This window comes from Sciurus vulgaris (genome assembly GCF_902686455.1).
Source record: "Sciurus vulgaris genome assembly, contig: HiC_scaffold_587_arrow_ctg1, whole genome shotgun sequence".
Lineage (NCBI taxonomy): Eukaryota > Metazoa > Chordata > Mammalia > Rodentia > Sciuridae > Sciurus > Sciurus vulgaris.
The window spans coordinates 1,085,239-1,106,462 of record NW_027632436.1 but is presented as its reverse complement, the minus strand read 5'-3'; positions in this window follow the sequence as shown (position 1 = coordinate 1,106,462).

The window sequence follows — 21,224 nt, the reverse complement described above, 5'->3', positions numbered from 1 at the left end:
GCTAAACCTAACACATTCTCACGGCTTCTCTTCCCCCTTTTAATCCTTTCTCTTCTGAGTTTAATCCAGCTGATGAGTCATCTCCTTACAGGCCTCCTACTGCAGAAGCTTGTGTTCATTCCTCTCCTTTGCCTCATTCTGTTTCTCCTTCTGCTCCTCCATTCAGCCCACCAAGTCCCCCCACCACGCGGTCTCCTACACACATTCTAGCTCCTTTACGGGAGGTGGCTGGCATGGAGGGAGTAAAACCTGAACGTTTTCTTGTCTTATTCTTTATTTTCAAGTTTTTCTTCTTGGCTCTCCCTGCAGGCTCAAGCCTCCAAACCTATTAGCCCCTTTCAGATTCGGATTTCAGTTAAGGGTTACATTGAAATGTAAATGGAGAAAGGCGCAGTAGGAGACCAGTTTCAATCCCCCCCCCAAAAAAAGTGTCCATTTAAAATTTCTCCTGGGCTACAACTCAGAATACTTTTCTCCCTTTCAACTTTTCTCTCCTTCTCATTTTCTCAATGTTTAATTAATAACCATTATCATTTTTCTTTTAGGAAATACTGTGGTTTTGAGCTCACAATTATCATCCTGCATACCCAGGTTAATGATTTTTGATCAGTTCTTTTTATCCAACTCTAGAGTTATTTTTGAACATCCGTTATATTGCAATGGAGATAAATATTACAAGGCCTTTTCTTTTGTGTTAAATATAAGTGTGCATAAAAATTAAAATTTTAAAAATGGATCCAAACATTTTTAATTCACTTGATTTAAAGAGGTTCAATTTAAATTGGGTAAACTAATAAAAGTAAAATGTCCTTAAAATTAACTCACAAGTCTCTAAGTGGTCAAACTAATAGAATATTAATGTTTATAAAATGTCTAACATCAATTTTTCTAGAACTTTTCTTCAACAGGAAAGGGACAGCAAATACTGTTGGCACACTTGTCTGATGTCTTGGTTTTTCTACAATAAGCAACATTATGGGATTACTCAAATGTGTTTGTTAGAGACATCTGATTAATTTATAAAGCTATTCCATGGAGTAACATACTTAAAAACATTATTATTTGTATGTTAAATGTGTTCATATTTTCCAGGTATGCAAGCCTTTAAAGCAGAAAATTTATCAAGCTGCTGTTTCCAAATTAAACTTGTCGGTAATGGTAAACCTATCATTTAATGTTCTATTATAGGACCTGTCATCAATAGGGTATATGTAAAATGACATTTAAGAAAGAGTGTAATGTGCAGTAGCAAAAATGGACTAAAATTGGGGTCTCTGATGACCTCATGGCTGTGGCATGCCTGGTACCTGGGAGTGCTCCTGTGGAAGGGCACAAGATGCCTGACTGCTGTGGCAGTACATTAATCTCAGGCACCCAGCTCTTGGGCAGGAAGTAATTCTTTTGCTAGATAACCAGTGTTTTATCAGCTCCCTTTTCTGGTTCCTGCCCACCTTATGGTAATTTTGGAACCTAACATTGCCCACATATAAAGATTGCTGACATAACTCTTTAGATCCACATTTTCCATCAGAGAACAGAGCTCCATCTGATCTCAGCTTAATCTTCAAAATCTGTGTTTATGTACTCCTTTGCCACTCACTGAAAAGCCCCACGTTGCCTGAGATAAGGCTCTACCTCACAACCCTGTTACACATTACAATGGCTCCAAAGTAAGCCTGACTTTTAAAGTTGTGTTCAAAAGTTTAATGTTGTTGTAAAAATTACTGTGATCTCAAATGGGAACTCAATGAAAATTCAAGATAGCTATTGCACAAACTGAATGTTTTACTGTTGGTGATTCCATTTTGTATTTTCCTTGTAAACTCTAATTGTTGCCTGATCAATATTTTGCATAAGTACTGCTTCAAGAGCAAACACCATAAATTAAATTGGAATAGTAAGCCATCACCTATAGAACATATAATGTAAACCCCAATTAGATAAAAGGGGGTAAATAACTGTAAAGTTATAGACATTAAAGCTAAAGCCCAGTACTCTTACTTTATGACTGTGAGACTGACTTGCTTGATGGTTAAGATCAAATTTAGAGATTGAGATTAAATACAGAGGTCAAGAAAAGTCCATATTTGGGTCTTGCCTTCAAAGTTAGCCTGAACCCAGGGATCAAGAGGACTTCTCCAAGGAGCTTTGCAACTCTGGGTCACACAACCTTCTGACCAAGGAGATTGATGAGGCTGCTAGAGGAAAAGCCACTCAGTGCATCTGCTGCAGAGGAGGGTCATGGAAAAGGGAGACATCCCTGACACTTTCAAGGAAAGCCACATCATTGAGAAGACCCTGCCTAACCAAATGGCTCTAATGGAGTTAAGAAGCTGCTCTTAAGTTCTCTATGAGTGGAAACTCAGCTGACTCTTTAACAGACAGGAACAGGTCACTTTGACCAGCTTGATCTTAAACACCTAGCAAATCAGTCAAAACCAAAGTATAGCCATTCTTGGGCATTTAAAAATAATAGTAAATATCAAGAGAAACTGCTAGAGCCAGAAGTTTTTAGTCAGTTTAAGGCCTACAGACATAGGTAGGCTTAATTTATGTTTGCTAGTATCTCTACTGAATAACCTAGACAATGTTAAAGCTCCCAAATAAAGGCCTGTCCTCTCCAGTCTTTGCTAGGCTTTGTTATGGGAAAAACTTCTCAGTTCTTCCACCCCTGGTGAGGAATTATTGACTTCTGTCATCTTTATAGCACCCATCCCCAGATGCCTTTACAGCCTGCTCTCCCCCAACCAGACTTCTACCATGAACCCCTCAATTGACTTGATTTCTAAAAAGGAACCGCCAAACTGCTCAAACTGCTTGCCCCATGCTGCCCACTTCCAGCTCGAAGAAGCCAGATTGTTCATCACCCCTTTTCCCTACAGCAGTGAAGGAGTTCCTAGTATTAGAGGGTTAAACAAAGTCAGAATTGGGGACAGGCAGTTAGTGTAAAAATAAGAGATCAGTCAGATCGAGAAAATGAAGTCCATGAAAATCATCTGCCTTTGAAAGCCTGGAAGGAGAATGAACTTTTTACATCTCACCTGCAAAACCAACCCCAGTCAGCTAGGCAGGAAGAAGAGAGAAGGCATCAAAAAGAACTGGAGAGCAAAATTATTTTTATTTTTTCTAAAAAAAGAAATGGGGGAATGTAAGGAATCCGGCTTCCCCACCACTTGTCAATCTGCATTCCACCCACCTCTCCCGTTACAGGAATTTCCGGCCTCCCCATCACCTGTCAATCTGCTTTCCGCCTGTCTCTCCTGTTACAGGGACTTCTGGCTTATGCTGTCGCCATCTTCCTGCCTCCCACGATACATCCTAACATGCTATTCGTTCCTCCAAGCCCGCAAGATTCCAATATCTGGGAGAGGCCACACGCCATCTTTCTCTTTCTTCTTTTCCCCCCAAACGGATGTGAATCATCCGCATAAAATAAAGTCTCTTCTGTGAGATCTTGTGTCTGCAGAGCGTTTTTCTGGGAGCTATCAGTGAGCCACAACTGCCCCTAACAATATGCAGTCCCTAGAGGCAGGGAAGAAAGACCCTTTAGCAGCCCAGATGGTCACTTCCTCCCAGTCCTCTGGCACCAAGCAGAATACAGCTCAGGTCCCAAAAAGCCTTGAGAGTGTGGGCAAGACCCAGAAGTGCAAGTTGCTCAAGGACATAAAGAGAAACAGTCATGCTGTTCAATTTATTCCCAGAATCACCAACTAGGGCAGAGGACCCTGGAGAGATTGGTTGGGCTCACTTAAAGTCTTCATGCTCAGTAGCAGGCTAGCCACCTCTGTCCTCTGGGATTCTGAAGTGAACTGGTTCTGACAGGTAATGGTCAGCAGAGTGGCATTCTCCAAGGTCCTGAGCCTTCAGTCCTGAGTCCATGGATCTGGTCACCGTGCAGGCTGTGGAATTCAGGTGAGCTTCAGATGTGTTCACCATCTGACCACACCTTGTGGCCACAAATGTTGTAGTTAGAAGTTAGCTGGGACCTGGGCCCCACCCACCAGAGCTGCAGAACCTGTGAAAGTCAACTGCCCTAAGGCAGGCCAGACACCTGCTGTGCATGCCCACCTACCTGCCTTCCCAGATCAGGGCTGAGATGTCTGCTCCGTTTGCTGTGTCTGTTCCAGCTAGAAGGGCCAGGTGAGACTGTGGGTGTTCTGCCTTGTGTGCCCAGGGACTCTGAAGACATGGTTAATATCCTGAGCATCTGGCTGACCTAGGTGAACATGTCCCTAAAAAGACATGCATCTGCTGCACAGGGGAGGAACAGGTCACAGGGTAAGCCTTCCTCAGGGCCTTTGTTTCCTGCTCTGAAGAGAGGACAAGTTGCCATGATACTGATTGGTGGGCTCCCAGAACAATCCACAGGCTGTCTCCCAGGTGCGCAGGCAGGTGATTGGCCAGGACCAGATGGAGGGCTTAGTAGATTGGTCCTTCCAAACTCCAGGGTACATGTCTGTGGGTGGATGCCTTTACAGTGGGATGTCTGGGTCTCTGAACTGAGGTATGTCTCCCCCATCAAAGGCCAAGGTGTCAAGAATACTTGGCCTCAGGTAATCAATTGCTTCCCACCTCCTCTTGAAAGACTGATGTGTGATATTTTCTGAATACCTGAGAAAGTGAGTGCCTGCATTCCTGGAGGGGAGGGACATGTGATGAGATGGGAAATGTGCATCTGGCACCAGGGCCTTCAGCAATAGGGCAGGCCCAGGAGGATGTCCATTTCTAATCTGGGTAGTGAGATTGGCCATAACTACCCAGCATATGCTGCAACTGCCCTGGCCCTGACTCCACACAGCAACACGGGAACAGTAGGGCTGCCTCCTTCCAGAGGGCATCAGAAAAACAAATCTTCTGTCCACTCCCCACACTGTGAAAAATGCTGGATTCATATTGTTCCCAAGGGCACCAGGTGCTAAAAAAGAAAGATGAGAAAAAATGTTATAGGTAAAAACCCTGGTTGTACTCAAGGTGTGCCCTGACCTTGTCACAACTGGATCCTGCCTGGTCACATCTGGGTCCTGACCTGTTCAAACACAGGGACCTGAACTGTTCAAACACAGGGACCTGATATGGTCACAACTGAGCCTGACTCACATCATACTCTGTATCCTGACCATGGTCACACATCGGGCCCAGGCCTTTGTCACTTTCTGAGCACATACACTGGTCAAAAACTAGGTCATAAATTTGGTCATACTGTGGCCTTGAATGTACTCACACTCTGTAAAATGAGCTGGTCCTAATTGAGCCCTGACCTGGTCACAATTAGCCCTGACCTGGTCACACACTGGTCAGTGACCCTGGTGAACAATGGGCCCTAGCCTAGCACAATGCAGCTATGATCTGGTCATACACTGGACCCTGACCCTGGTCTCACTTTGGGTCCAAACTCTGATCACACTATAGGTTCTGACACTAGTCACAATCTGGGCCCTCATCTGGTCACTCTCTAATCCTTGAATCTGTTCACATCCTGTACCCTTACCTGGTCAAAATTGGGCCCTCACCTTGTCACAACTGGGTCCTGACCTGGTTATACTCTGTGCTTTCACCTGATCAAGAACAGGTCCTAATATTGTCACAACTGGGACCTGACCTGGTCACAATGTGGTCCTGAACAAGTCACACATTGGGCACTAGCTGTGGTCACACTTTGTACCCTGATCCTGGTTAAACTCTGGGCTTTGATCTTGGCCACATTCTGGGCACTGGTCATGGTTACACACTGTACCCTGGCCATGGTCACATATTCACTTTGACACTTGTCTCACTCTGGGCAATTATCTTGGTCACACTCTTGGTCCTGGACCTGGTTAAAAACTAGGCCATGAACCTTGTCACACTCTGGACACTGGCCTTGGTCACATACTTGGCCCTGGCCCTGGTAACCCCTGATGGACTTAGCTGTAGAGTGGGAGAGTGAGGAGGAAGCATCAGGCAGGCTATCAGGGGCCTGAGTGTGCTGAGTGTAGGAGTGCATCTCACAGACCTCAATGAACAATTGTTTGTCTTGCCTTTTTCAGGTTCCCCAAAGAGCAAACACTTTTCACAGAATTCTTGCTTACACCTCTCCTGGTGTCCACAGGAGCCTGGCTCACTCCAGGGCCTTCTAATGAAACACAGGTTTCTGCAATAGTGCCAAGAGACTCAGTGCCACCTAGAGTGCTGGTCCTCACTGTCTTGGCACCTGCCTCAGAAGTGGTGGGAATTAGGCCAAGGCATGTAACAGAGTGCAGGGCTAGGAGTCTGAAGCAAATTCCCCGTGGTGACTGACATACTTTGTTGTCTTGGTGTGGCATTTCCACGCTTCCAACTGCAAGGATTCCAGGAGAAAATGAACACCAAATTGGATTTTCCAGGGCATTAAACAGAGTAAGCAAGTGCATTGCTTCAGTCCAGGGTGATGCCACTGCTCACCAGCTGAGAGATTGACCCCTTCAGCCTCGAAGGACCATGAAGTTAGATGATCCTGATTTTAGATGTTTTGTCAAGCCAGTTGAGGCAGGAGCCTCTGGGACTCCCAGCCACAACTCCTCTCAAATATGATTACAGGACTCAAGCTCAGAGCAGTCTCAGAGAACCTATGCCCTGTTGCACAACCAGAGGTGAATAGGGTCCTGAGTGGATACCAGTTCTGTGTGGTTAGCACTGTGTGGTGAGTTGGGGTGAGGTAGGACAGAGACCATCATGGTTCACCAAGTGGCTGAGGAAGGGTGTCACCCATATGGAAACAGATGCATACTGCTTGTACCAGGATTTGTGATGGTGGCCACAGAGGCAGGCCCAACATTCACTGCACTACAAACTGGGTTTCCCCAACCCCACCAGAATCTCAGCTGCCAGGACCCAATTACACATTTGATCCAAGGACTTGGGGATAAAGAGTGCAAGGGCCAGGCCTCACCTGACTGATATGAACCTTCAGGACAGCCTGTAGCCTCCCTCCCTCACTTCCTGCAACCACAGTGATGCTCACCTTGTCCACACTCAAAAAACAAACATTCTTTATTCTAGAGTGGCTATCTTCCAGCAGAACATGTAGTCAGTTCTCTCCTCGGAGACCTGAAGGCCAAGAAATCACCTGCCCTGATCCCTCCAATGGGTCCTCTAGAGGCACTGACTAGAGAAGTAGGCCAGGGAGGGAGTTGTAAAAGGCCCACAGTCTGTCTGGTGGTCCATGGCTTCTCATTGACTCCTGTCACCAATTGTCTCCCTCTTTTTCCTCTCTGGAAGGGAAGGGTGCACTGCTCCTCAAATGCTGCTACCCTAGGGCTAGGCTGAAGTTCCTGTGACAATATACACTTACTAGCACCTCTTTCCTAGCAAAGATGGGTTCTTTTGAAACCAGGTCTTACTCCATCCATCCTGGAGACCTAATCAGGGAAGACTGGAATCTGCTGCCATCTCTCAAATCCAGTTGACATTCACACAAGAACATGCCTCAAAATCTCATTTGTCCCATCATCCCATTGGTGGGACATCTATAAAAATTTAAATTGAGCAAGATATATAACCCTTGTGATAAACTCAAAATGTTATTTGAGTTTTTATTATGTTGATGGAATTGGAAACTTCTTGGTTTAAAGGGGCTCTCCAACCTTCACTACCCTGGGAAAAATCACTCCCCTGCCCAGCCTTCAGCCAAAATATACTCCTCCTCTCCACAAGAGCTGAGGGATTCTCAGGTAGTGAGGATCTACAAGCAGTGCACTTCAGGTATCAGCAGTGACTTTCACATCAGCCCAGTGTGTGCCCATGGGTGGTGGAAGCAGAAACCATCCACTAGCACACTGCCTATGAATGCCAGGTGCTGACATTCAGGTTTCTTCCTTCAACCATGAGGCCCATCTGAGTGGTGGAGACAGGTTTGCTCACCTGTTTGTAGGTGCCCTTCGAACTGAACTCCCAGGAGACAGAACTCTGAAGACATAGAAGAATAAGTTGAAAGCAGCCTGCCTCAATCCTGACTCCAGATGGAACAACAGGAAAATTTGTTTGAAGCAAACACAACTGGGCATTTCTATTTTCTGTGGCCAGCAGAGAGCAGGAGGTGTGCATTTGGGACTGATCTTTCAGCATGTTTTCTGGCCATCAGAAAGGCAATCCCTCCCACTGCTCCCTCTGCTCAATCCCAGAAAGGAAAGGAAGATGTGTGGTCCTTGGTATCTGCTGGGATCTCACATGCAGATTGCTGTGGCCTGGTTGTGGTTGGCATGGTGAGCAGGGTTCACTGTGAGTAAAGGCTTGAGCTCTGCAGGGTGGCACCAGGTGCAGGTGGGGAACATTTGGAGCTTGACCTAGTGGGCACTCCTGGGATCAGGGCAGTGACTCCAAGAATGGGGTCCTCAGGGACAACAGGTGATCCTCACAGAGAGTGGTTATATAGGCCAGAGCCTGTCTTATCCACCTGGAGATGAGAAGCTTGCTGCACACACCCTGCTGTTGTGGTGCCCACGGGTTGATCAAGAGGCCCTCACCAGAACTGCCTGGAGGCAGATTCCATTTCTTAGATACACCGAACTGGAGGGAAATCATCTCTTCTACATAGTCAGCTGACTCCAGTGTTTTCTTGCAGAAATTCAAAACTGGCCAACAGGTACCTGAACTTCCACCTCAGTTCTGCAGTCCCATAGACCAAGATCACAATACGATAGCCTTTTGTGTGGATAATGTACCCTTCTGGGTGCTGGTCATCTCCTCTAGCTGTGTTTCATATGGCAGAGCCTATGCTCCTTGGTTCTGCCTCATGAGAGCACCAAGACTCTGTCCTCTGACAAAATCCTCCTAGATATTCCTCAGAGTTGCACATTAAACATGGGGGAGAGATCACCAAGCATTAAGGCAACACAGTTCCTTCCAAAACACACATTCTTCTCAGACATACCAAATTTATTCATTCCATTCCAGTAGCTCCCAAAGTCCACTCACGGGGCTGGCTCTAGGAGGGAAAGGACCAGGTGAGAGATATGTCCTCCTTCCTATCAGTATGTGGCTGTTGTGAAGCACCACCCCACAACTGACCCTCTGGAGTACCTAACGTAGTGTTTCATGGGGGTCCTGGGTGGGCTCCTAGAAGTAGCTTTGGGAGGAAACAGACCTATCAGGTTTCTAAAAAAGAAGAGAAAATTCCTCAAGCTGTCAGAGTTGTACAGAGTCCCATTGAGTGAGTCTGTGGTCCTGCTTGGAACCTCCAGATGGATCACCTGATTTGAGGAGACTAGTGAGCAGTGCATATTAGGGCAGAGGGACATGGGATGGTGCAAAACCCAGAGAGGAAAGCACTTCTGGTCTACCTTCTGTGTCCCCCAGCTGAGGATGAGGCCAACTAGAGGGATACTCTGTGGGAGCCCACATCAGGAGAGCCACACTGGACAGTCTATATCTTCTTCCTTTCTATGCCCCGGATCACTGTGGGGAGTTTTGTATGACCAGGCTGACCAGATCCTTGAGGCCCCTAAGCCGAAGTCTAGAGTTCAGTGAGGTGGGGGCTGAAGCCCTACTAGTAGTGGGTAGCTCTACAGGGCTCTGCAATTGGTCCTCAAATTGGGCTGACCCCATTTCAGGCTCAGGATACAAGTGAGTTTGTGTGTAATCTTAGATACTCTGTGCTTCTTGACTGGCTTCAGGGTGGGTCAGATTTACAGCTTTTACAACAGCAGGCCCTTGTGAAGAAGTTCTCCTGTTGAAACCTAAGGTGACTAAGGATGGCAGGGTGCCCCACCTATGAAGCCAGACACAGCAGATGGATCAAATGTGAAGCCATGCTGAGCATCATTCAGAGACCATGTCTCGAAGTAAAACAGAAAGAGAGTTTGGGGATAGCTCAGAAGAGGACCATGGTTCCCAGCCACAGGGCCTTCCTCACACTGACAAGGGGGAGGAGCAGAAGTGGTGATGGACACAAGGGAGGGTCCAGGCTGAGGTTACACTTGGGACCTGAGGAAACCATGTGCTTGGTGCTTTAAGACTTGAGGTTTGGGAACACTGCCACAATAATCATCACCTGGTACCAAAATTTTTGATAAATTCCAGAAACTCTGATCAAGGAGGAACAGGGGGTGAGGAGGGGAGAGCATATGGGCAACACTGCACCAGGCACCAAGAGGTGTGCATCTGCCAGGTAAGAAATGGAAAATGGGAAAGGAGAAAGGGGAGACCAGGGGTCCCTGACTGAGCTCAAGAATACAAGGGTTAGCCTTAGGTTCCTGTGAACAAGGTGGGACAAAGAGACCCCTGGCTTCAGCAGGACTTGGATGTGAAACTGAGCCTCTACTACCCTGTCTACACAGTCAAATTGTGACCCCACCCTTGATGTCTATGACAACAGCCACATACCAGATGTTCCTGAATTTGGGGACAAACAAATCAGAAACAGAACTGGAGCCAGGCTCTTCAGACCTCTGATTTCTGGCAGTAGAGACAAAGATCATTAGGTCCATGGAAAGGTTATGCTGGAAGACACAGTGAGTCCTGAGGGCCCCATACATTCTCCAAGGCCTTGGTAGGTAAAAAAAAACTGTTTCTGTCCCTCCCTCTAGGCCATTATGACATCACAGACTGTATGGGAGTTAAGGAGAGAGGCTGGGAAGTGCACCACACACTGCTGGACACTGTTCCCAGACCACCAGGGGGATATAACACTGGGGAGTAGAGAAGTCAGAGATTTCATGAGACCAGAGAGCAGCAGCAAGGCCACATGAAAAGGGGACAATTAGAGAATAGTTAGTGCTACATTCACATGAGTATGAAGGATATAAACTGTCCTTTGAGCTGAATCAACACTGTTCACTCTCCTGGGCCCTGTGGGTGAACAATACTCACCTAGGAGTTCTCAGTTTGCTCTGATCCTACCCTTAATTTTCCAATCACACCATTAATTAGGGTCCTCTATGTCCTGTGGGTGAACATCCCTGTCCAACCAGTGCTCAGTACCCTGTGGATATTGTGAGTGGGCAGACTTCCACCACCAGTGCTCACTCTCCACTGAGCCCTGGGCAACTCAGTACTCTTAGAGATTTCTCTGGGTGAGCCCCATTCTGGCTAATATCAGTACAACATCTCTGGCTTTATCTGCATGTCCAGGGTAACACTAATATGGAAACTTGTAGAGGTGTGGATACTTCTTTTTCCAATAAACTCAATAGCACTTTGGTGATGCCATGGATACAGGCTCCTCACCAATATCTGAAAAACTAACACAGTTTTAAAAGATGTTAATGCCCAAAGCACTGAGGACTTCATTTCACTACTCATCATCCACAATTTCCACACAATTGCTCAAATGACTGAGATTGTATGAGTGATGTAGCAGACCCAGGTTTTTGACATCTTTTTGAAAAGTGGATGGAAGTACATATTTAATTATTTTCAGTATCTTATCTGATATGTCACTGGTTAGTCTCTTTTGACAAGAGAGGAGAAATTTTAAGACTACTGAGTCAGGCACAATGCACACCTATAGTGTGAAATGTGGCCAAGGACAATTTCCATCTTTATGGAAGACTTCTTCAGAACTTTGAAATACGGTCATTTTGACCATAAACAAGGTCAATAAAACTTTGGACCAAGGAATTACTCTATAAGAGGTTCAAAAAACTCAGAATCCTATAGGTGATATTCCTCTTCAAAGACTTCCGTCTCCTCTGGATCCTGCATTCAAGCACCATTTATCTATTTTTGCTTTGTCTTCTCATGTTTCTACCCTACCTCATCCCAACCATCATTGTTCATTGTCTTCAGAGTCTTCTGGTTGAGCACATGTCTCACACCAGTTTTTAGTCTTCTCTGGGTCCTTCCCTAAATTTTTTATTTTCCACCATTGTCCATGATACTCTGAGTCCTTCTGATGAGCATACTCATCCACTAGTGCTCTGATTCCAAAGGGACCTCTTGGTGATAGACCCTTTCCTAAAATGTCTCACCGTTCTTTGTTCAAGCTGCTAAGTTCAACTAAATTTTTCTTACTAACTCTTCTTTGGGTACTGTGGGTGAGTAACCCTCACCTAACAGTACTCAGTCTTCTCTGTTTCTTTTTTTTTTTTCTGAGTTTCCTAACCATTCCTTGCTCATACTTACCTGGGTCCTTTTGTTGAGCACCCCTCATATTTGAATGCTCAGTCTTTTCTCTATCCTTTTCCAGGATTCCCAAGGATATACTAGGTCAGAATCATCTGAGTCCTGTAGGTTAGCACCCCACTCCTGACAGTATTCAGCCTTTTCTGAGTACTGTCCTTAATTTCCCTTCACACACCATTGCTTAGTGCAATATGAGGCCTCTGGTGAGTGCCACTCACACACAAGTGCTAAGTTTTCTCTGAACTTTGTTTGGAGTGCCCTTTACCCTTCTGTACTTTGTCCCTGTGTCTGCTGGTAGAGTTACCCTCAGCCAGCAGTGCTCAGAATATTCATCGACCTCTGTGTGACTACCCCTAACCCAGCAGTGCTCATTCTTCTCTGTGCCATGTGCTAAGTTTCTACAGCCAATATTATCTCAACCTCCTCTTTCTCCTGTGTGTGATGACAGGTAACCTAACACTGCTAAGCCTTTTCTGGATTCTTTCTTAACCTCACCTCCCCCACTATTGATCAAGGTGCTCTGAGTCCTGTAGTTGAACACACCTGTCTCACCAGTGCTCAGTCCTCTCTAGGTGTTGTGGCTGGGCACATTTCTGACACAAGTGTGCACTCTCCACTTAGCACCTGGCAACCTTGTCCTCTAAGTAAAATCTCTGTGTGAATCTCATTCCAGCTAATGTAACAAAACCATCTCAGGCCTTACCTGTTAGTCCATACCAACAATATGGTGGAAATGATGAGTGATTTGCCTCTTTCCAAAAACCTCAATAGTTCTTTGGTGCTACCATGCAGACATGCTCTTCAAAATTTCTGAAACCAAATACAATTTAATGGATACTTATTCCCACAGCACTGGGGACCTCCTTCCACACTTTCACCATTTCCACACCAGTGCTCAAGTGTCTGAGTTACGATGGGTGTTGTAGCATGCCCAGGACTTCTTACATGTTTCCAAACTGTGGATGGAAAGTATATATTTAAGAGTTTTCATGATCTTGTCTGATACATTACTGGTTGTTCTGTTTTGATAAGAGAGGAGACCTACTAAGATGTCTGAGTTAGTCACAATGCACACTTTTAAAAGTATGAAATGTGGCCAAGGACAATTTCTCATCATCACAGAGGACATAGTCAGACCTTTGGAATAGAACCATTTCAACCATACCTGAGGTCAATAAAACTTTGGCCCAAGTGATATACTAAAAAGTTTCCAAAAATTCTGATCCTTATAGGCTTAATCTCCAAAGACCTCTGTCTCCTTTTGATTCTCTAATCTAGCAAAACTCATGTATATTTTCTCTGTCTTCTCTAATTCAGCCCTAAACCTCCTCTCAATCACCATTGCTCAGGGTGTTCTGAGTCATCTGGATGAGCACCCCTCTCCCACATGTTCTCAGTCTTCTGTGTCCAGCCCTAAATCTCCCCTCATCCAACAATGTTCAGGGTATTCTTAGTCCATTGAGTGAGTTCCCTTCACCAAATACTGCTCTGAATCCACTAAGACCTCTTGGTGATAGTCCCTCTAATACCAGGGCTCAGCCTTCTTTCTTTAAGCTGCAAAGTATGCCTAGCCTGTCCTTACTGTCTTCTCTAGTTCCTGTGGGTGACAGCCCCACACCTAACAGTATCCAGTCTTCTCTGTTTATTTTTTCTCAGTTCCCTAACCATTCCTTGCTCATTTTTTTCTGCATCTTTTTCATGAGAACAACTCAACTGAGAGTTCTCATTTGAGTCATCTGAGTCATAAGGTGAGTCTCACTCACACTCAGGGGCTCAGATTTTTCTGAATACTGTTTGGGATTGCCCTTTATCCTTCAGTACCTTGTCTGCTCTGTGTCCTCTGGGTGAGCATCCATCTTCCAGCAGTGCTCAGAATACTCTGGGACTCTGGGAAGTGCCCCTCATCCAGCAGTGCTCAGTCTCCTCTGGGTCATGTACTAAGTTTTCATAGCCAATCATACCTTAGCCTACTCTGGTTCCTCCATGTGATCATAGATAGCCTAACATTGCTCAGCCTTTTCTGGGCTCCTTCTTAACCTCACCAATCCCACCATTGTTCATAGTCTTCTGAATCCTATGGGTGAGCACAACTCTCCCATCTATGCTGGTTCTGGTCTGTAATATTTCCTCCCACAAAAATGTTCATGGTCCTCTGAGTCCTGGGGTTGAGCACCCCTCTCCCACCAGTGCTGAGTCTCTTGTGGGTGTTGTGGGTGAACACACTTCTAACAATAATACTCACTCTCCATTGAACCCTAGGCAACTTGGTTCTCTTAGTGAAATCTCTGGGTGAATCCCATTCTGGGTAATGTCAGTACACCATCTCTGGTTGTGTCCATACCAAAAACACTGTGGAAACTAGGAGCAATGTGGATAATTTTCTCATTCCAACAAACTCAATAGGTATTAGGTACTGCCATGCAGAATGGGTCCTCACCAAAGCCTGAAAACAAGACAATTTTAAAGAGTGTTAATGTCCACACAACTGAAGACCTCCTTGCACCATGAACTGTCTACAATTTTTACAACATTGCTCAAGTGGATGAGTTCCAATGGGTGATGTAGCATGACCAGGATTTCTGACATCTTTCTCAAGAGTGGATGGAGAGTATATATTTAAGTGTTTTCAAGATCTTTTCTGACATGTCACTGGTTGCTCTCTTTGGAAAAGAGGAAAAAAAAATCCTAGGATCTCAGAGTCAGGCACAATGCACACCATCAAAAACAGTGTGAATTGTGGCCAAGCACAATTTCTCAAAATTATGGAAGTCTTCAGGTCTTTGTCCTGAGATTTGCACTGTATCTGAGTTCACTATAACTTTGGCCTAAGGGATAATCTCCAAAATCTTCCAAAAACTCAGAGCACTAGAGGTGACAACCCCTCTTCCAAAAGACCTTTATATCTTCTGGATCCTGTAGTCAAGCAAGTCTCTGCTATCTTCGCTCTGCCTTTTCTAGGTTCTGCCACAAACCTCTGCTGAAACACCATTACTCATGGTCTCTAAATCTTCTCAGTGTGCACGCTTCTCTTAACAGTACTCAGTCTTCTATGGGTCTTGCCCTAAATCTCCCCTCATTTAACACCATTTTTGAGGACTGCTTTAGACCTCCAATATGGGATCATTCCCTCTATTTCTGAGGTCACTGAAAATTTGGCCCAAGGTACACTCTCAAACAGGTTCCAAAACTCAGACACAATATGTGAGAACTTCTCTCCCAAATGAACTCCATCTCCTCTGGACCCTATGGTAAACCATGCCACATCTATCTTCTCTAGGTTCTACCCTAAACCTCCTCTCAACCACTATTGATCATGCTCCTCACCAATTCTGAGTTCTCTGGGGAAGCTCTTCTCTCCCACCAGTGCTCTGCCTTTTTTGGGTCCTATCCTAAATCACCCTTCATCCAAAATTGCTCAGGTTTTTTGAGTCCTGTGGGTGAACACCCCTCACACACTAGTGCTTTGATTCCACTGGGTCCTCTTGGTGATAGCCTTTCTCCTAACATGACTCAGCATTCCTTGCTAAAACTACTAAATTTGCCTAACCTATCCTAACTCAGTCTCCTTTGGGTCTTGTGGGTGAGTTCCCCTTATAAGAGAGTGCACAGACTTCCCTATTTTCTTTTTCTTTCTGAATTCCTTAACCATTCCTTGATCATTCTTACCTGGGTCATTTTGGTGGGCATACCTCACCCTAGAATGCTCAGACTTCTCTCTGTCCTGTTCCAGGTTCCCCCAGGTAATCTTTGCTCAGACTCCTCTGGGTCCTGTGGATGAGCACACCTCACAGAAGAGTGATCAGTCTTCTCTGAACCCTGTCTTTAATCTCCCATCTCACCATTGTTTAATGTCATCTGAGTACTTTTGTGAGCAACACTTGCACACAGGTGCTCAGTTGTACCTCAATATTGTTTTGGATTCCCCCTTACCTTTCAGTTCTCTGTCTCTGTTGTGTTCACTGGAAAAAGACATCTTATCCAGCAATGCTCAGAATACTTGGGAACTCTGGGTGAATGTCCCTCTCCCAGCAGTGCTCAGGCACCTCTGGACATTGTGCTAAGTCCCCATAGCCAATCTTTTCTCAGTCTCCTCTAGCCTTTGTGTGTGATCATAAATATCCTGTCTTTTCTCAACCTTTCCTTGGTTCTGTCTATCTTAAACTCATGTACCCCACCATTTCTCATGGTCTTATGAGTCCTGTGTGTGAGGTCCCCTCTCACATCAGTACTCAGGGTTCTCTGCATACTGTACTTAATCTCCCCTCATGCAACGTTTTTCAGAGTCCTCTGGGTTCTGTGGGTGAATGCTTCTCTCCAACCAGGGCTCAGTCCACTCTGGGTATTGTAGGTGGGCACACTGCTGCCACCAGTGCTCACTCTCCACTGAGTCCTTGGAAACTTGGCTCTCTTAGTGAAATATCTGGGTGATTCCTATTCCAGCTAATGTCAGTATAACATCGTGGATCTCATCTGTATGTTCAGGTCAGTAGTTGTGTGGAAACTTGGGAAGAAGTGAATACCTCCTCTTTTCAAAAAACTCAGTGTGACTTTCATGATGCCATGTGGACAGACTACGTACCAGAGTCTGAAAACCCAAGAAAATTTAGAGGGTTTCAATGCCCACAGAACTGAACACCTAAATCACCACCCACCATTTCTGCCCCTTTGCTCAAGTGACTGAGTTATCATGGGTGATGTAGCATGCTCAGGAATTCTGACGTCTTTCCAAAGAGTGGATGGAGAGTATGTATTTAAACATTTTCAGGATCTTGCCTCATATGTCACATATTGCTCTCTTTTGAGAAGAGAGGAGACCTCCTATCACTTCTGAGTCAGTTATAATGCACACCTTCAAAATACAGTGTGAAATGTGGCCAAGGACAGTTTCCCATTGTAATAAGACTTCTTCAGACCTTCAAAATGGAACCATTTTTGCCATACCTGAGGTCAATATAACTTTCGCCCAAAGGACACTTTAAAAACAGTTCCAAAAGCTCAGACAACTATAGATGAGAACCCCTCTCCCAAAATACCTCAGTCTTTTTATTGATCCTGTCAAGCAAACCTCATCTATCTTTTCTCTGTCTTTTCTCTTTCTGCTCTAAATCTCCTCTCAACTACAATTGTTCAGGATCTATTATATCCTCATAGTGAGTGCCCCTCTTATACCTGTGCTCAGTCTTCTGTGGGTCTTGCCCTAACTACTTATCAAAAATTGCTTAGAATACTTTGTGTCCTGTGATTGAGGGTACCTCACCCATTAGTGCTGATTCCATTCAGTCTTCTTAGCAATAACCCCTCTCTTGACCTGGCTCTTCCTTTTTTGTTTAAGCTACTAAGTTTACCAAATGTGTCCCTACTCATTCTCCTTCTTAGATATGCCAATATCATTCATTTCCTTCATTAGCCCCCAATGTCCACCTTGGTATTAAAGTCCAGAATCTCAGGTGAACATGTACATCACAGCAGTTTGAGGTCAGTCGCCATTCATTCAGTCTGCCTGTTCTCTCTGTGTGGGTGGAAGGTCCCACCAGTTCTATGCTTTTGACACCAATGGGACAGATCGAGGCAGACATTCCTATTCAGAGGGAGAAGCATGGAAATATATAGGCATTTCATGCAAACTCAGCCCATCAGTGAATTGGAGATGAAGGTCAGAAATAAACTTTTTTTCTGGGCAGGGTTTCAGACATCTGCAATCCAGTAAGTTGGGAGGCTTAGGCAAGATGATTGCATGTTTGAGGTCAGCCATTGCAAGTTTATGAGAACCTATCTCAAAATAAAATCATACAAAGGACTGGGGATGCAGCTCAGTGGCAAAGTTCCTTTGGGTACAATCCCTAGTAACAAGAAGAAATACAAAATAATGTCCAATATTTGGGTTTGATGCTCTACCCTTAAGCCTTCAGGGTTGACCCCCTATCCAACCTGGGTTGGTGTCAGTGTCCTGTTCAGGGGTGACAGAGGTGGCAGCCCTGGCCATGCTGTTCTGTGCCTAGGTACTGTCCTGTGAGTGCTCTGCAGGGCCTCTGAAACTTAGTCATGAGCAGTCTCGCCACAGGTTGGAATTGGATGCCAGTGTTAGCACTGGTTTTGGAAGTTGGGGCTGGCTGTTCCCCAGAGGTTCAGTTAATGGTGCTCTGCAGTGGATTTGCCCATGAGAGTTCTCTACCTGGCTCTCACAGCTGGGAATCCAGGAGAGGTTGCCAGGTGCATACAGAGGTAAGGAATGAGAGTGGGTTGAGCCATCTGCTGAGGGGACCTGACAGCAGCCCTTGCCTGGGATCACTTTTCTCCAGGTCTGTGGTGGAAGGGACAGTACACATCTCTCCAGGACCTTTGGGCCATTCTTGTGTTATCCCTGGGCCCATCTATTCTCATGTCCTTAAGGAAAGTTCGGCCATACTCTTTTGCATTTCTAAAGCTTGCTCTCATCCCTCTTGAGTAGACACAGAACTTTCCAAATTTTTTAGGTATGCTTGCTTGCTGGTAAAATTTTATCCACTTAACTCTCTTCTTGTGGTTTATGACAAGCACTCAGCAGTGTCAAGCCCACCCTCTGCAACCTACTTGCACATGTCTCCAGTCAACAAATCTCTCTTTACACCAAGAACATGTCTGCTGGTAAGCCCTGGGACAGAGCAGTTATTTCATTTCCTGACTGTACTGAGGCAAGGATAACCTGTCCTCCTGTGTCCAGTCCAATTCCACACTCCAGTCTTAGGTCTAACAGAATGACCCCCTGCCCACATGTGGCCTATAGCAAGCTGAGGCTTTCTGCAAGTCTTTCCTTCCTGTGTCTGGACAGATTCACCCTGAGGGTTACCAGGGTGCTCTGATGGACCCACTGTGATCAGGCTGCAGAACCTTCTCCTATGTCCAGTTGGGGGCCTCCTGTAGAGTCAGCTTTCAGCACAGCTTCAGGCAAGTCTGTTGGAAGAAGCCCACCTTCAATGTCATTGAGCCTGGTGATTTGATGGATTCTGTTCTCCTCCAGGAGTGCCAGGTGACACCTATTCACCCTGACCTGCTTATGGAAAACTCCTGTTTGGTCAGACATCTAGAATCCTCCTCATTTTTGAGGTGTCCTCATCATTTTGCTAGTTGGCTTCTGGCTACTGTGACTAAAATGCCTCAGAACAATGTAGAGGAAGACAGGTTCATTTGTCTTAGGATTTCAGATATTCAGTCCATAGTTGGTGGACACCATTGTTTTGGGCCCAAGGTGAGAGCATTGTCACAGAAGCACATGGATCAGGAAAGCTGTTCAGCTCAGAGCAGCCAGGAGTTTGGGATGAGGGAGTGACTTGCCAAGGGGAGGAAATGTAATCCCGAAGGTCTTGACTCCTGAGACCTACTTCCTCTAATCACACCCTGCCTACAATGACCACCTAGCAGTCTACTTATTAATCTATCAGGTGGATTAGTACCCTGATTAGTTCTGAGCTCTTGTGATCTCATCACTTCATGTCTGAAGGTGCTACACCATCCCACAGATAAGCTTGGTGGACACATCATGTCCACACCATGCAAGTCACTTTACACCCATAGACTGTACCTGCTCCTGGGCTACAGAGTCCCTCATCCAGGCAGTACTGAGGGATGCATGCAATCTTTCTTCTCTGCTACACACCTAGTGTCAGGTCACAGTACCTGTCATTCCCTGAGTTGTCCAACTTGAGATGCTTTAATACATATAATTGACTCTTTTTTCCTCCCTGGTCTCCATTTCTCTTGGCACTGGAGCCTGAATCCAGTGAGTTCTACCACTGAGCCCTCTTTATTTTTCATTTTGAGACAGGGCCTGGTTAAGTTGCTGAGGCTGCACTTGAACTGGCAATCCCCTTGTTGCAGCCTACAGAGTTCCTGTGAAATTGCATCCAACTTTTCTTAAGAAGGATCTGTGTGTGACATTGTGGGCTTTCTCCAGCATGCACTTCAGACCTCCTTGTGTTCATCCCATTCACTCAGTTTCAAATCATTCTCCATCTTTCACATGTTTGTATAGCCAGGCCACACCCAGTTCCAGATATCTTAGTTCATTCAGGCTTCCCCAACAAAACACAAACCAGGCAGCTCAGAAACCACAAAAATTCATGCCTAGAATTCTGGATGCTGGAGCTTAAGACCAAGGCACAACAGATTGAAAGTCTTGTCATTTCACTGTGCTTCAGCTGTGGTCACGACAGGACACTCACTGAGCCTGAATATGAGACACTCAGGAAGGGTTTATGCTCCTGATCTAGGACCTCCAAAAGATCATCCAGATAACATCACATTGGGGTTGAGGCATCTACATAAATTTAGAAATCAACATATTCAGACTGTAAGAGGGCAAAAGATGGGTTCAGATGAGGTGACCCTACCCTACACCTGTATCAGCTGGGTTGTACTATAAAGTCTCTCCGGGCCAATGGGTATCTGATCATGTGATCCGGTCAGAGACCAGTGCCTACCAGCACACCCTTAGACTGGAAGCACCCAGAAAACCACTCTGGATTCAGGAAATTACACAAGAAACTTTACTCAGCAGACAAGCAATATGTATGCCCTGTGTGGATAGGGAGAGAGAGAGACAGAGACAGAGACAAAGAAACAAAGAGAGAGAGAGAGAGAGAGAGAGAGAGAGAGAGAGAGAGAGAGAGAATATCTGGGGAGGTATTCTCAAGTAGTAGACTTTTGCAGGCTAATAACAAACTGATCAATGACTGACTAGAAAGTTCATGAGCTAGTGATCTAAGTTGTAAAATGGTATGTGTGTGGGACAGAATTGTGGCCGCAGCAAAATTACAGGGAAAGATGGATGGAGGCTTCTTAACCCATTGTCTCTTCATTGATAACAACTTAGCCTCTGCAGTTGCACACCCTGCTTCAGGTGGCCACCTGTGCCCTGCTGAACTCCAGAAGTGTGTCCACCCTGAGGCACATGTAGGGAAGTTGGTCCCCAGTTGTTCTCACTGTTGGGAGAGGTGGAAACCTTAGAAAGCAGGAAATGGTGGAAGGAGGCCAGGGCTTGTGGACCTGGCCTTGCCTGTCTCTTTGCATCCCAACTGGCATGAGGGCCTCAGGCCTCTTCTACCACACACTCCCGCCATGATGTGGTGTACTGATGCAGGCAAGAGCAGCAGGGTCATTTAACCATGGAG